This window comes from Pleurodeles waltl, chromosome 4_2 (genome assembly GCF_031143425.1).
Source record: "Pleurodeles waltl isolate 20211129_DDA chromosome 4_2, aPleWal1.hap1.20221129, whole genome shotgun sequence".
Classification (NCBI taxonomy): Eukaryota; Metazoa; Chordata; class Amphibia; order Caudata; family Salamandridae; genus Pleurodeles; species Pleurodeles waltl.
The window spans coordinates 906204699-906217182 of record NC_090443.1 but is presented as its reverse complement, the minus strand read 5'-3'; positions in this window follow the sequence as shown (position 1 = coordinate 906217182).

The following is a 12484-nucleotide window of genomic DNA, read 5'->3' as shown; positions in this document are numbered from 1 at the left end:
TGTGTACGGCTCTGCCGCTCTCATCCTGGCAGGATGGTCCTTCCTTCCAACACCTAGTCCCTCTTTGTGTCATTTTCTGGGAGGTACACACAAAGGCCAACTACACCTAGTCATATGACCCAGGATACAGGCCGCAGGCACCAAATAGGACACGAAAATGTCATCTTGGTAAATGTGACATTTTCAGAATTGTGACTTAAATTCTGACTTTACCTTTAAGGAGGATTTTAAATTACAATTGATATGACTGTCAACAAGACTTTCCTACCTTCTTCCAATCAAAACATTTGCAATCATTAAATGTAATAAGGTAATACAATGTTAAAAAATTTTAGAAGTAGGCCTCACTGTAATAAAAAAACAATTTAGGAGTTTTTCACTACCAAGACATGTAAAACTTATAGGTACTTGTCCAACTTTTTAAATACACTTCACCCTGCCATAAAGCCTGTTAGGGTCTAACCTAGGGGTGATTTATATTGTATTAAAAAGGGAGGTTTGGGCCTGGCAAAAGATTTATTTCACCATGTCAAAATGGCAGATTAAAACTGCACACAAGTTGCAGTGAGAGGCTTGAGACGTGCTTTTAAAGGGCTACTTAAGTGAGTGCACAAGAAGTGCTGCTAACCCATTAGTAGCAGTTAATTTACATACCCTGGGTATATGTGTAATACCACTTTACTAGGAACTTATAAGTAATTTAAATGTGCCAATTGGGTGCCAGCCAATATTCCACTGCGTAAAGGAGTGAGCACAAGTACTTTAGCAGTGGTTAGCCTTGGTATACTGCACAGAGTGCTAAAGCCAACAACAATTAATTTCACCAAAACAGGAAGGGAGAACACGAAACGTTTGGGGGAAGACCACCCTAAGGCCGTTAAATCTCAAATGTGGGCTACCAGCACCTTAGATGAGCTGGGTCCTTTTGGGTCTCTCACCCGGTAGTAATTAAAAAACAGAAATTGAAAAAGGTCCCTAACGTGCCCTATATTCATATCGTTAACTTTACAGGCAGAAACACTGATTGATTTCTGAACAATGAATGTAAAAAACATTAAGGTAATCCATTTCATTGTTTTAGTTGCTGATTATTTTTCACATGTTTAACGCTCTTTGGTAATGCAAGATTCAGTAAGCTATTTCCAGGATATTTTTCATGTAGCATGTTACTCTTTCAGCGCATACATTGAACTAAGCCACCTTCAGGTTTTTATTGCGGAGTCTCTAGATGAAGCTGAAGGCACCATGAGTTTCTGATAGTGCCTGTGAGTGAGTCAAAAAGGTATTCAGAATACAATCTTCGAATCCCTGACCTTTCTGCAGAGCGCACAGAGCAGTAGTCACGTATTCCAGTTGTAGTTGTAATTGTGTGCAAATGTGAGTAAAGAGGTACACAACTGTGAAAATATTGTCGAAACAAGAGTAAAAGAAAATGCAGTGCTTCCTGGTGAATGTGTGTATTTTGTGATTAGAGGGTTGTGAAGTGAAGGAGATGTGAGGAAGTGCACACGGGAGAGAGTGCAAACAGGGTGCGAAGAAGAAAGTAGATTTGTAAAATATGATGGAGATGTGGAGGGAAAAGAGGAGTATATGTCTAAGAAAATGAACATAGCAGGAATGATTTAGGTACCCTGGTGACCACTACCCCTTCCATCATTCTCAGTAATGTTTAATACACAGTCTCAATTTTAGAACTGAAACATTTTCTGTATTATTTACGGAAAACCTAGTTGTATTGTATTATATTAAAGCTTTTTGTGCTTATTGCACCCTTGTGGGGAACTAAAGCACTTTGCTATGTGGGTAGCACACTATTGCACTATGTAAGTGTGTGGATGGAAGTGTTTAATTGTCGTGCATGATGACCATCAGGGAGCTGTTATCGTGTTATGGGACGCAGTGCTTAGCAGTCTGATTGGTGCAAAAGTGTCATAGACAGGTGCACTGTTTACGGTTTCGGTAAGCAGGCAGCTTTTAGCCTTTTAGCACTCTGCAGGTTCCTTTGTGGTATTTGTAATGTTCAAGACCACTTAGCTGCTTACTGCCTGGGTTGACCATTCTGAGAAATTTCTTTGAAGTGTATGGTTCTGAGCAAGCTTGTATTAAAGGGAGAAATGGTGGTTATCTTAAAAAACTAACAACCATAGACAAAGCTGGAGGTCCTAAATAGTTTCAGATATATGTCAGTTATTGTGTTATACATGTGGCTGCAAAGAGGAACCAAAATACAGGGTGGCACTCAATGGATATCACAGAAATTTAGTTTACATATTTATGCCATGTCCTTAATAGGCCACACCCCATTATAGGCCCCAACTCTTTTCATTCTTCTTAAAACCCTAGGACCCATAACATCCGAAAAGGGAATAAAACAGGAAATTCCCCAGGATAGTCATATAGAAATAGTACGAATAGAAAGGGCTGTGCCATCTTTGCACTTTTGCTTACAGTGAGTTGGAAGATTTACGGTAATTCAGAAAGGCACACAAGAGTGCGCAAAAGTGCACTCCTGTGCTACTCTGGTACTCATTACTGCGTTGGTGAATCGGCCTCACAGTTTTCAAAATCTGTCCACAAATAACGTTTTGTTTACTTATTCCCCAGTGTGTGTTATTTTTTTGTTTTCTCGAGTTACCTCAAGAAAAAACTAATCTCTAGTGAGGGAAAGAGCTCGCGATGTGTAAGAGACAGATTGGTTTGTGCGCACTTCTCGATTTAAAAATTTAAAGTGACAGTATCGAAGTGAGGGCCGCGCGCTCTGAGGTTTAGAGGATAACGCTGGAGTGACTGGATTATTCACAGGGAATGGAGATAGGATTAGAACGATAAAGAATTAATCCTTGCTTATCCCTGCCAGTATCCATCCGCTTTCCCCTCCTTATGGTTCTCTGTACGCGCCTCCCGTGAATAGCAAGATTTGCTGAAGCTTTTTTTTTATGCTAGGCTTGGAAATTTGCATCCATGTTTCCAATGTGTTAAAAATAATATTTCTCGTGTCTTTCAGACCTGTCAGCAACAAGGGAAATGCATGATAAGTCACATGCCGAGAACCACTTCATAAACACTCCATATTTTATGTCCCGACTGACGTGTGTTCTGGTTGGCACGCGCATCCATTATCCAGGGAGCGGTGGAATGCAGATCTGCATTCTGCACCTCTTCCAAAAAGAGAAATTTGGCTTATTGGAGTGTGAAGGCTAATGAGCTTGTGAGGGTTTTGCTTCCCTTTGTTTTCGGGCCTGTCATTCTAGTTTCACAGTAGGCTTAGGCGTCAGCATGCTCAGCCTGCTTTCTTTCTGAAATCAGGGGAACAGAGCTTAGTTGCAAGAATTATTTGTTTTTGGCCTAACTGCTGTAGTTCCTCTCTGCTTTGAAAGTGGCTTAATTACAAAATATATTGCTTTAAAACGAATAGCAAACAAGTGGAAAGTATAAAAGCATATGCCGTCACATATTTGCAATTAATCAATGAATGTAAAATAAATATATTATGTATATCATTAACAGGGAGCCACTAGGGTGAATACCAGATTCTTAAATCTGGATCTTCACTGCTGTGGCATAGAAGAAGTGGGAAACAAAAGTTGTTTCCCATATATTCCAGGCTGCTCTGAGCCTCCCATGCAGCACTGGCAGTGGGTAGCTTTGGCGGGGAGAGAGGTGAGCAAGACGCATAGGGTGGGAGAAGTGGGTGGGAGGAGGTCGGATATTTCACTTTCACATTTGGGACAGGTCATGTCATATATGGCTCCCCTATTACTCCTCTGACCCTAGGTAGCAGTTTAAAGGAGGAACCGTTGCTCTTTGGGAGGTGCATAACATAAAATTACAGGTGAGTAAAAAGTGAATTACAGGGATGTTTTTCACCCGTGCTCAGAGTGACATCACAAACTATGATAATGTTCCTCTGTAACCCTTTGTGATAAACATCTCTATTATTCACGGTTACTCATGTCTAATTCTATCCCTCATACATTATTTGTCCTGTTTGGATAGCAAGGGGTTTGCCTGAAATTCGCTTTCCTGGAGGAACGCTTTCCTAAATACTGCAGCCTTCAGCTCACACTTGAGTCTGGGGTCGTTGGGGTGGCTTGCTTGTATTCCTAGTACTTGTTTCATCCTGTTCCACAGGCCACGGTTGATAACCATTGGTTCGCAGTGGCATTCCGCAGTGTGTTTTTAAAACACCTACTGTTAGCAAGTTTGGGGCAGATTGGCTTGATCGTCTGGCTCTTACAACAAAAAGTGGTATACCTCATTTTTGAGGTGTTTGGTAAATTTGGACTGTGGAAGGCCTTTTGTAGATGATTTTATTTTACAGAGGGTCACTAGTTATAGTTAGAAAATAAGTCCACACTGAGTGTTCTTTATATGCTTACAAATCTGTGTCTCATTAATGTTCCATGTAATTTCTGGTACTTTTCAATATATACCTACCTCCTGTGAGAATGACATAGGCGCATAGGCACACAGAGAATGGATGAAGTGTGATCAGTCAGTTGATAGATAGTAAGACCTCAAATGCTGTCCAAGCAAGGCTCGGGCGGTCAACTGGTGTCAAACCTAGGGTCCACGCACATTTGGATTTCTTGTTAATAACATTTATATTGTTTCTAGCAGACCTATGTAATCAGAAATTATGTTCTAATTCCAATTAGTGCCATACATGCCTTCTTCGACATATACCTATGCACTCATCTACCCACCCACAGTCATTTGTCCATCAACCCTTCTGCTCACACTTTTAACCGTCCACTGCCCAGCTACCTCTCATATCTCTCATTGACTTTATGCTTTGGCTCGTTTGACTCTGGGTAGGTCGGGCTATAGAAATACCATATACATGCATCCACACGTATACACTTTTCAGCCAATGCATACATCACATCATCTTAAAAATCCACAGGCATTAATCCACCTCCACACAACATTTACATCCTTCAGCCCATCCCTGTGTGTCTATTATCCACCCTCACCCCAAACACATATCCATCCACTCATTCGTCCATTGAAACTCAACTGACTACATTCATAAGCAAGTGACAGCATTGTATATAGTGCCTATCACCCTTGTGGGTCTCTTGGCGCTGGTCGAAAAGCTGCTTAACCAAATTTGTATTTGCCTGAAGCTTAGAAATGCACTGTAGTATTGGAAGGACGTTCCCCAGTTAAAGTGCCTGAACTGAGAATAGACTGCCCCACTCATGAGGTGAGATTGAACTTGGGTAATGCATGGTTGGTCAGAGTGTTGCTACGAAGACTGTGAATAATAGCCTCTTGATTGATTTTTGAGATAAACAGTTGGAGGCTTTGTTGTGTAAGTATTTATAGACAATGCATAGTGTTTTAAATAATAATGCAATCTTGGACTGATAGCCAATGAAAAGACGGCTGCCAGTGGCTGAGACACCTATTCAGACTGAAGATTGTGTGAACAGATGTATTTAGTGCTCTTTGGAGTCTATGTGGAAGCTGATGTAAAGGACGTTACAGTAACCCAACTGAAAATTTATGGTGGACCCCACCACACCAGAGTAAGATTCTTGAGGGACATGAGAGGTAATAGTGATGTTAAGTTGTAGATATAAAAATGTGTCACAGAATAGACTTGTGGTATGAGAGACGCTCCTCATTAAACAAAAAAGACAGATTTTTGACATTGCTTTCAGTAATGAATTATTCCCAATAATTGGTGGAAACCTCAAGCAACCATAAGGAGGTCCTAACTTTGGTTTCAAAGAGATTACTTTTGGTCTTAGACCTATTCAGTTGGCTATAATAGTGAACATCCTGTTTTGATTTTACAAAAGTAGATATGAGAAGTGTACACAAAGCCAAGGATCTTGAGAAAACCTTATTTAAATTTGACTATCATAAGCATAAGTTTGGGTAACAACTTTAAAGTCTCTGGCTAGATCTAATGGCGTAAGTAGATGTTGAAAAAATCTGGGAGAAGGGTAGGCATCTGCGGGACCCTGGAGATGGAAGTGCAAAGTTCTGATAGAGTTGGTCCCAACATTATTGGTTTGGTTCTTTTGCTTAGGAACAGTAAGAGCCATCTGATAGCATGTGGCAAGGCCACCAACTCAGTGGATAGCCACTCCAAAACAATTTTGTGATTAACCATCCTAAAGGTGACAGAGACCTAACATCACAAAACACTCTACTCTCATTAATAAAATGCAAGGAGTAATCCCAAAAACGTACGAACAGGGATTCAGTCTGTTGAATGACCCTGAAATCAGACTGAACAAGTGACAAGATGTGATTGAAATTAAGAAATGAGTGCATCTACAAGGTGGTTATTGAATTGGCCTAAGGGAGACAAACTAGGTTTCCGGATAGTGGAAGTCACCAGCCTCTCTTTTAGCCCACCGGGAACAGGAGTCTATAATGGAATGTTGATAAGTTGTTGGATCCCGGGAGCAAACAAGTAAAGGTCTCGTCTAAGAATTCACCCATCCACAATTGCATTCATCAAGCTATGACCTAAACCAACCATCCTAACTTTCCCCTTTGTATGCACACCGATCCATCCAACCAATCTCTTCATCGTTGTATACATCCCCCGGCCATCTGTCCATCCATCGAGGCTTATAACGTTCCTCCTTTATGTCAGCATGTGCCCATAGGTCTGTTGTCTGACTGCATGCGTTTATTTGTGGGTGCTGTCAGTATATTTGTTTATTTGCTTCTATGTGAGCGCTGTGTGCATGTTAGTCCCCGGATGTGTGTTTTCTGTTTGTGTAGCTAAACATGTCATATAACAACATACAACCATTACAACAAAAAACAAATACACTTAGAATAAACCATTGCCTCTACCAATACTTGTACCCATGGTATTTTGATAGAGGCTTCTGTTGTACCGCAGTAATAGTACACACATGTTCCATATGTAACAGAACAGTTATGTTCTAAATATGTTTAATTATAGAACTTGTATTGTGCAGCACTACAACACCCTAAAGCATATTAAGGCATGTCAAATCATAGCACATCATACCAGAGTTAAGCTCTTCCACACATTACTGTGGACATGTACACAGTATTGGCCTGTGACATTGGCACTACATCTGCAGACGTAGCCACAGTTTCACAGGATAACGAGATAGCTTTGTACATTAGTTAAGTATTGACAGAGAAACATTGCAGATTAGGAGGCTCGTTATTTGTGACATGCAGTTGCAGCACTCCTGCTGCTAAGTGGGAAAATTGTATTTCTTTTCCTGGACCAGTCTGTGCTTGTGGGATTTATTTGCTCATGGTAGATAGAGCAAGTGGCATCAATTCCTTCTAATTGGGATGTCTCCAAGGTAGGAATAGTGGGCATTTGAGGCATTTCAGGCGGTCTCAGGGCTAAGACTCAAGATTACTGGGTTAACAGTTCTCATTTAGATAAGATTTTAGTTTGCTCTCTGCGGGGCAGAAGGACATTTTTAAGGCACTTCTAGAACTAAATTATAATATAATAGATTCTGCCGTTGACAGGAATGCTGCAGGCCTGTACACCATAGAGACGTTTCCTGTATGTGATTGTAACACACAGTGATTGGAAAGATTTTTGGTGAAGCTGAGTGGCCAGTTGGAAATGCACGGAATTAATTTAAGGCTGAGGAATTGAGGACCCATGCCTTCTGTTCTGTTTTGTGTTGCTTAAACAGTCTGGATTTTTATCAGCTGCCTTATAAGCCAATCCATTCTTTTTAGTCATTAACTGCAGGAATCGCCCCTCAACAAGCTGTTTTTGGTTATTTACAGTAGTTTAGGCTTACCCATAAGGTATCCACGCCAAATTTGTGTGCTTTTTTCCAACATCCTGGGAATTCTAAAGATACCCAGGGTCTGTGGATTCCACTGAAGGAAAATAGGTAAAATATAGCTACATTTTGGGAAAACAGAAAAAAGTGCTCCAGATAAGGTTTCCCCCCCCTAAAAATGGCATAAACGAAGGGTTTGCTGTGCTAATCTCCCCATCTTCCAGCTTTTAGGACCTTGCAGAGCTGAATAAAAAAAGATAATTTGTAACCACAATTCTGGCATTTTTTCTATTGTTTGTGTGCTCAACCTACCTCCAGTTTGTGGTAGAAACCAGTATGAAAACCATGGGTGATCCAGCACACCTATACATTTCTAGAAAGTAGGCGAAATTCCGAATTCAGCGAGGGGTCATATGTGTAGATCCATCAAGGTTTTCCCAAAGAAACGAACTGTTGAAATAAAGTAATATTAAAAATGAGTAGGAGAAACCAGCCATTTGTGACTTTTTCATTTGCAACTTTTTGTCACAATGGCTAATTTACAAAAGCAATATTACATCTGTTAGATCCTTTTGATTGCGGGCCTATAACAGGTTTGTGTAAGTTCCCTAAGAACCTAAGGTACCCATAGCCAACAACTGAGTTGCACCTTACAATGGCCCTCATTACAACCCTGGCGGTCGGTGTTAAAGCAGCTGTAAAAAAAAATGGCATCACGACCACGGCGGAAACCGCCAACATAGACAGCCACTTTAACACTCCGACCGCCAGGGCAGTAGCAACATACACCGCAGCGGTCACCGCTAACAGACAGGCGGAAGACAATGTACCGCCCACTGTATTATGAGAGGCCAATCCGCCAGATTTTCCGGGGCGGTACCAACGACATCAAAAGCACGGCGGAAACAGTACACTGACGGGGAACAACTCACCTTTTCGACACTCAATGAAGAACCAGGACGCCATGAAGCCCGAACTGCAGGTCCTCCCCATGTTGGTGTATCTACTAATACAACAGGAAATAGAAAGAAGGCGGCGACGACGGTGAGTACTGCACCTAGCACATGGGAGGGAGGTAAAAGAGAGTGACACACACACGCAACACCCCCACCACCACCCTCACCCACAACACCATACACACTAATACATCCAACAGCATTACAGATACACCCCGTTACCCCCTGGAAGAACGCAAGGACAAAAGGAATTGAATTCAATCAGTGATATTTTGGAACATGCAGATATAGCAAACAATAAAAAAAAAATCAGTATATACAAATACTTACATTATGTACAGAAGGCCGTACACACTTGACTCCCCTCAAAACGGAGAGTACACTGCAGGGGCATCAGGTCGAAAAAACACAGGCACCTCAGGGGGAAGGGGGGGGGTTACCTCAGCCGGAAGATGGTACTACGCCACTGCTTCTCGAGGGGGCAACATGCCCACAGCAATGTCCTGGGGAGTGCAAAGCCACAGTCTCTCAAGTGGGTGGTTTGCCCACTGCTGGCTCCTGGGGAGTGCAATGCCACAGTCTCTCAAGTGGGTGGTTTGCCCACTGCTTGCTCCTGGGGGGTGTAAGGCTACAGTCTCTCAAGTGGATGGCTTCCCCACTGGTTCTGGAGGGGGCTTTGTGCCCAGTGTGCTTCATCCTGCCAAGGATAGGGTGAGTGGATGCCTTCTTCCACTGGTTCTGGAGGGGGCTTTGTGCCCAGTGTGCTTCATCCTGCCAAGGATAGGGTGAGTGGATGCATCTCTCCACTGGTTCTGGAGGGGGCTTTGTGCTCAGTGTGCTTCATCCTGTCAAGGATTGGGTGAGTGGATGCATCTCTCCACTGGTTCTGGAGGGGGCCTTGTGCCCAGTGATGCTGCACCTGGGGTGTGGCAGTTCCCATTCCCTCACCTGGGTGTCTGAGGCACGAGATGTGCAGGGAACAGGTGGCATGATACTCCATGGAGGCAGAGCCACACTCCATCCTGCGGCGACTTAGGCTGTAAACTGCTGGTAGTGCCAGTGCTGGTGGTGGTGCCGCATGTGGTGAGTGCAGGGTCCAGGACGTCTCCTGCAGCCTCGGACGACTGCCCACTGGGGATACTGCTGATGTCCGATGTAGTGGCACCGACTGAGCGCGGAGATACTGCCGGTGCTGCCAATGGTGCGGGTGTCTGTAGTAGTGGAGGGAGACACCAGGCCGGAGGAGGATGCCTGGGGAGGATGCTGGTGACTGTCGTTGTGGCAGCGGCGGTGCACGGGGTGGTGCAGGTGGCGGTCGTTGCGGCAGTGCTTACCGTGGTACAGGTTGCTGGGCTGTCAGGAGAAATGGTGGTCACCAGTCCCTGACAAGGAGGCTCCGTGCCCTGAGGGGTCTTGCCCTTGCTTTTGTGTCCCTTCCCCCCCTTGGTAATCGCTGCTGGGACCTTGGCACTCTCCTCTTTGGTTTTGGATGAGGCCTTGCTGGGTGGGTGGTGCGTCTTTTCCCTGCTGCATGACGGCCCCTTCTTAACCTTGGCAGGTGGCGGACTCGGGTGGTCCTTACCATCGGTAGGTGGCACACTAGCAGCCCTGACGGGTGCCCCCTTCGATCCTCTCGGACTTGCAGGGACCACAGCGGATGCAGATTTTGTGGCTGAGGTGCTGGCCTGGGATCTAGACATCCTGGCCCTAGGGGAAGGACGGGGGGGAGGTGTAGGGAACAGGTCAGCGTTGGCCAGGAAAAGTTTTTGGGACACACTGGGACGGGAAGATGGAGGGGGTGTGGGAGTGGAGGAAGAAGTAGTGGTTGTAGGAGCTGAACGTCTGCTGAGTTTGGGTGAAGGTGCATGGGCTGGAGGATGTTGTGAGGTTGATGGCCGTTGAGTGGGTGTGTGCCTGTGTTTGTGTACTTTGGGTGGAGGGCTTACAGACACACTGGGAGAGGGCACATGGGATGTGTGCATGGTTGTGGGCATGGTGATTGCTCGTGAGGGGTGTGTTGTGATGGGCGTACTGGTGATGGAGGCAGTGGCTGATGATGTAGTGCATGCAGGTGTGAGTGGAGACGCTACTGGGAGGGAGGTGGATGAAGAGGAGGAGGGGGACACAGTGGAAGAAGTGGATGTTGGTATGTATGCATGGGTATGGTGCTTGTGTGAGTGTCTGTGTGATGATGTGTGGTGCTTATGTTTTCCTGAGCCACTTTTGTGTGTTGATGTGTGTGCATGCTGGTCTGAAGGTGTGCTTGGGATAGGCTAAGGTAGAGGGGATTGGGTCTGGGTAGTGGAAGGTGGAAGGGGGAGGCTGGACAGAGGAACAATGGCTGCCATCAGTGCTGAGGCCAGAGCCTGAAAAGCTCTCTGTTGGGCCGCCACGCCAGAATGAATGCCCTCCAGGTATGCATTTGTTTGTTGCAAATGCCTCTCGACACCCTGGATGGCATTCAGAATGGTTGACTGCCCAACAGTGAGGGATCTCAGGAGGTCAGTAGCCTCCTCACTGAGGGCAGCAGGGCTGACTGGGGCAAGGCCTGAGGTGCCTGGGGCAAAGGAGATGCCCACCCTCCTGGGTGAGCGGGCATGGGAAACACGCTGATGGGCTGCTGGGAGGGCGGCGCTGGTAGGAGGGTGGCAGCTGTACCTGTTGTTGGGGTGGGCACAGAGGTGTCCACCACCGCCAGGGAGCTTCCATCAGAGGAGGAGTCGCTGTCACTGGTATCCCCTCCTGTCCCCGTAGTGGAGCTCCCCTCGCCCTCCATCCCACTGCTGCCTTCACCCTCAGTGGATTCACCCTCATGGGCCATGTGGGATGCAGCTCCCTCCGTCGCCGGTGTCTCTGCTCCTCCGCCAGAGGATGCTAATGCACACAAGGACAGGGTGACAAAGCAAGAAGAGGGGGGATAGACAGAGGATACACATGGTCAATGCCAGCAACACCACTACCGTTGGCGTACACAACATACACTGAGCTGACCTATGCACTAAGCTATGCCCACCACTCACTAAAGTAGTCACCAGGCCATGGAGTACAATGCCTAACACCAGCACCTGCACACCTGAGACCCACAGGACTCTGCCCAGTAGTAGTTGGCCACTTGTACCATTGGGGTAGGGGTGCTTCAGAGCCTTCAAACAAGGGACCTACCCTAGCATGATCGCCTTGGCCTAGGGGCACCCACAGCCCACATCCCCCACCATACTAGTTCCTAAAGCATGCAAAGTCATCTTTCTGAAACTGTACTCACCCCCTTGTGGCTGCTGCGATGCCCTCAAGCTCCCATCCAACTCTGTATAGGCCACCACCAGGATGCGGAACTTCAGGGGGTTCCTGGTGCGACGGGAACCCCTTCCACATTGGGAGGCCAGCCCCAGCTGGGCTTCTGCTGTCTTCTTGGTCCTTCGGCGCTGGTCCTCCCATCTCTTGCGGCAGTGGGTGCTCCGTCTGTGATAGACCCCCAGGGTCCGCACCCCCTTGGCGATGGCATGCCAAATACCCTTCTTCTGGTGGGCACTGACCTAGAGGGAAAAGACAGCGGAAAATGTAATTACTCATTTGTCCGGACCGTCATACTCATTGCACACCAGTTCCCACCCATGCCCTGACGCACATACTCTGACCACCTCTCATGCAGCATTCAGGCCAGGACGCCTTAGTACCCCCAACATGTGGCTTACATCCACACCACTCCAAGCAGACATTGCCCATGCATCATCCTCACAGTGTACTCACCTGTTTGTCTGGAGGACCGTA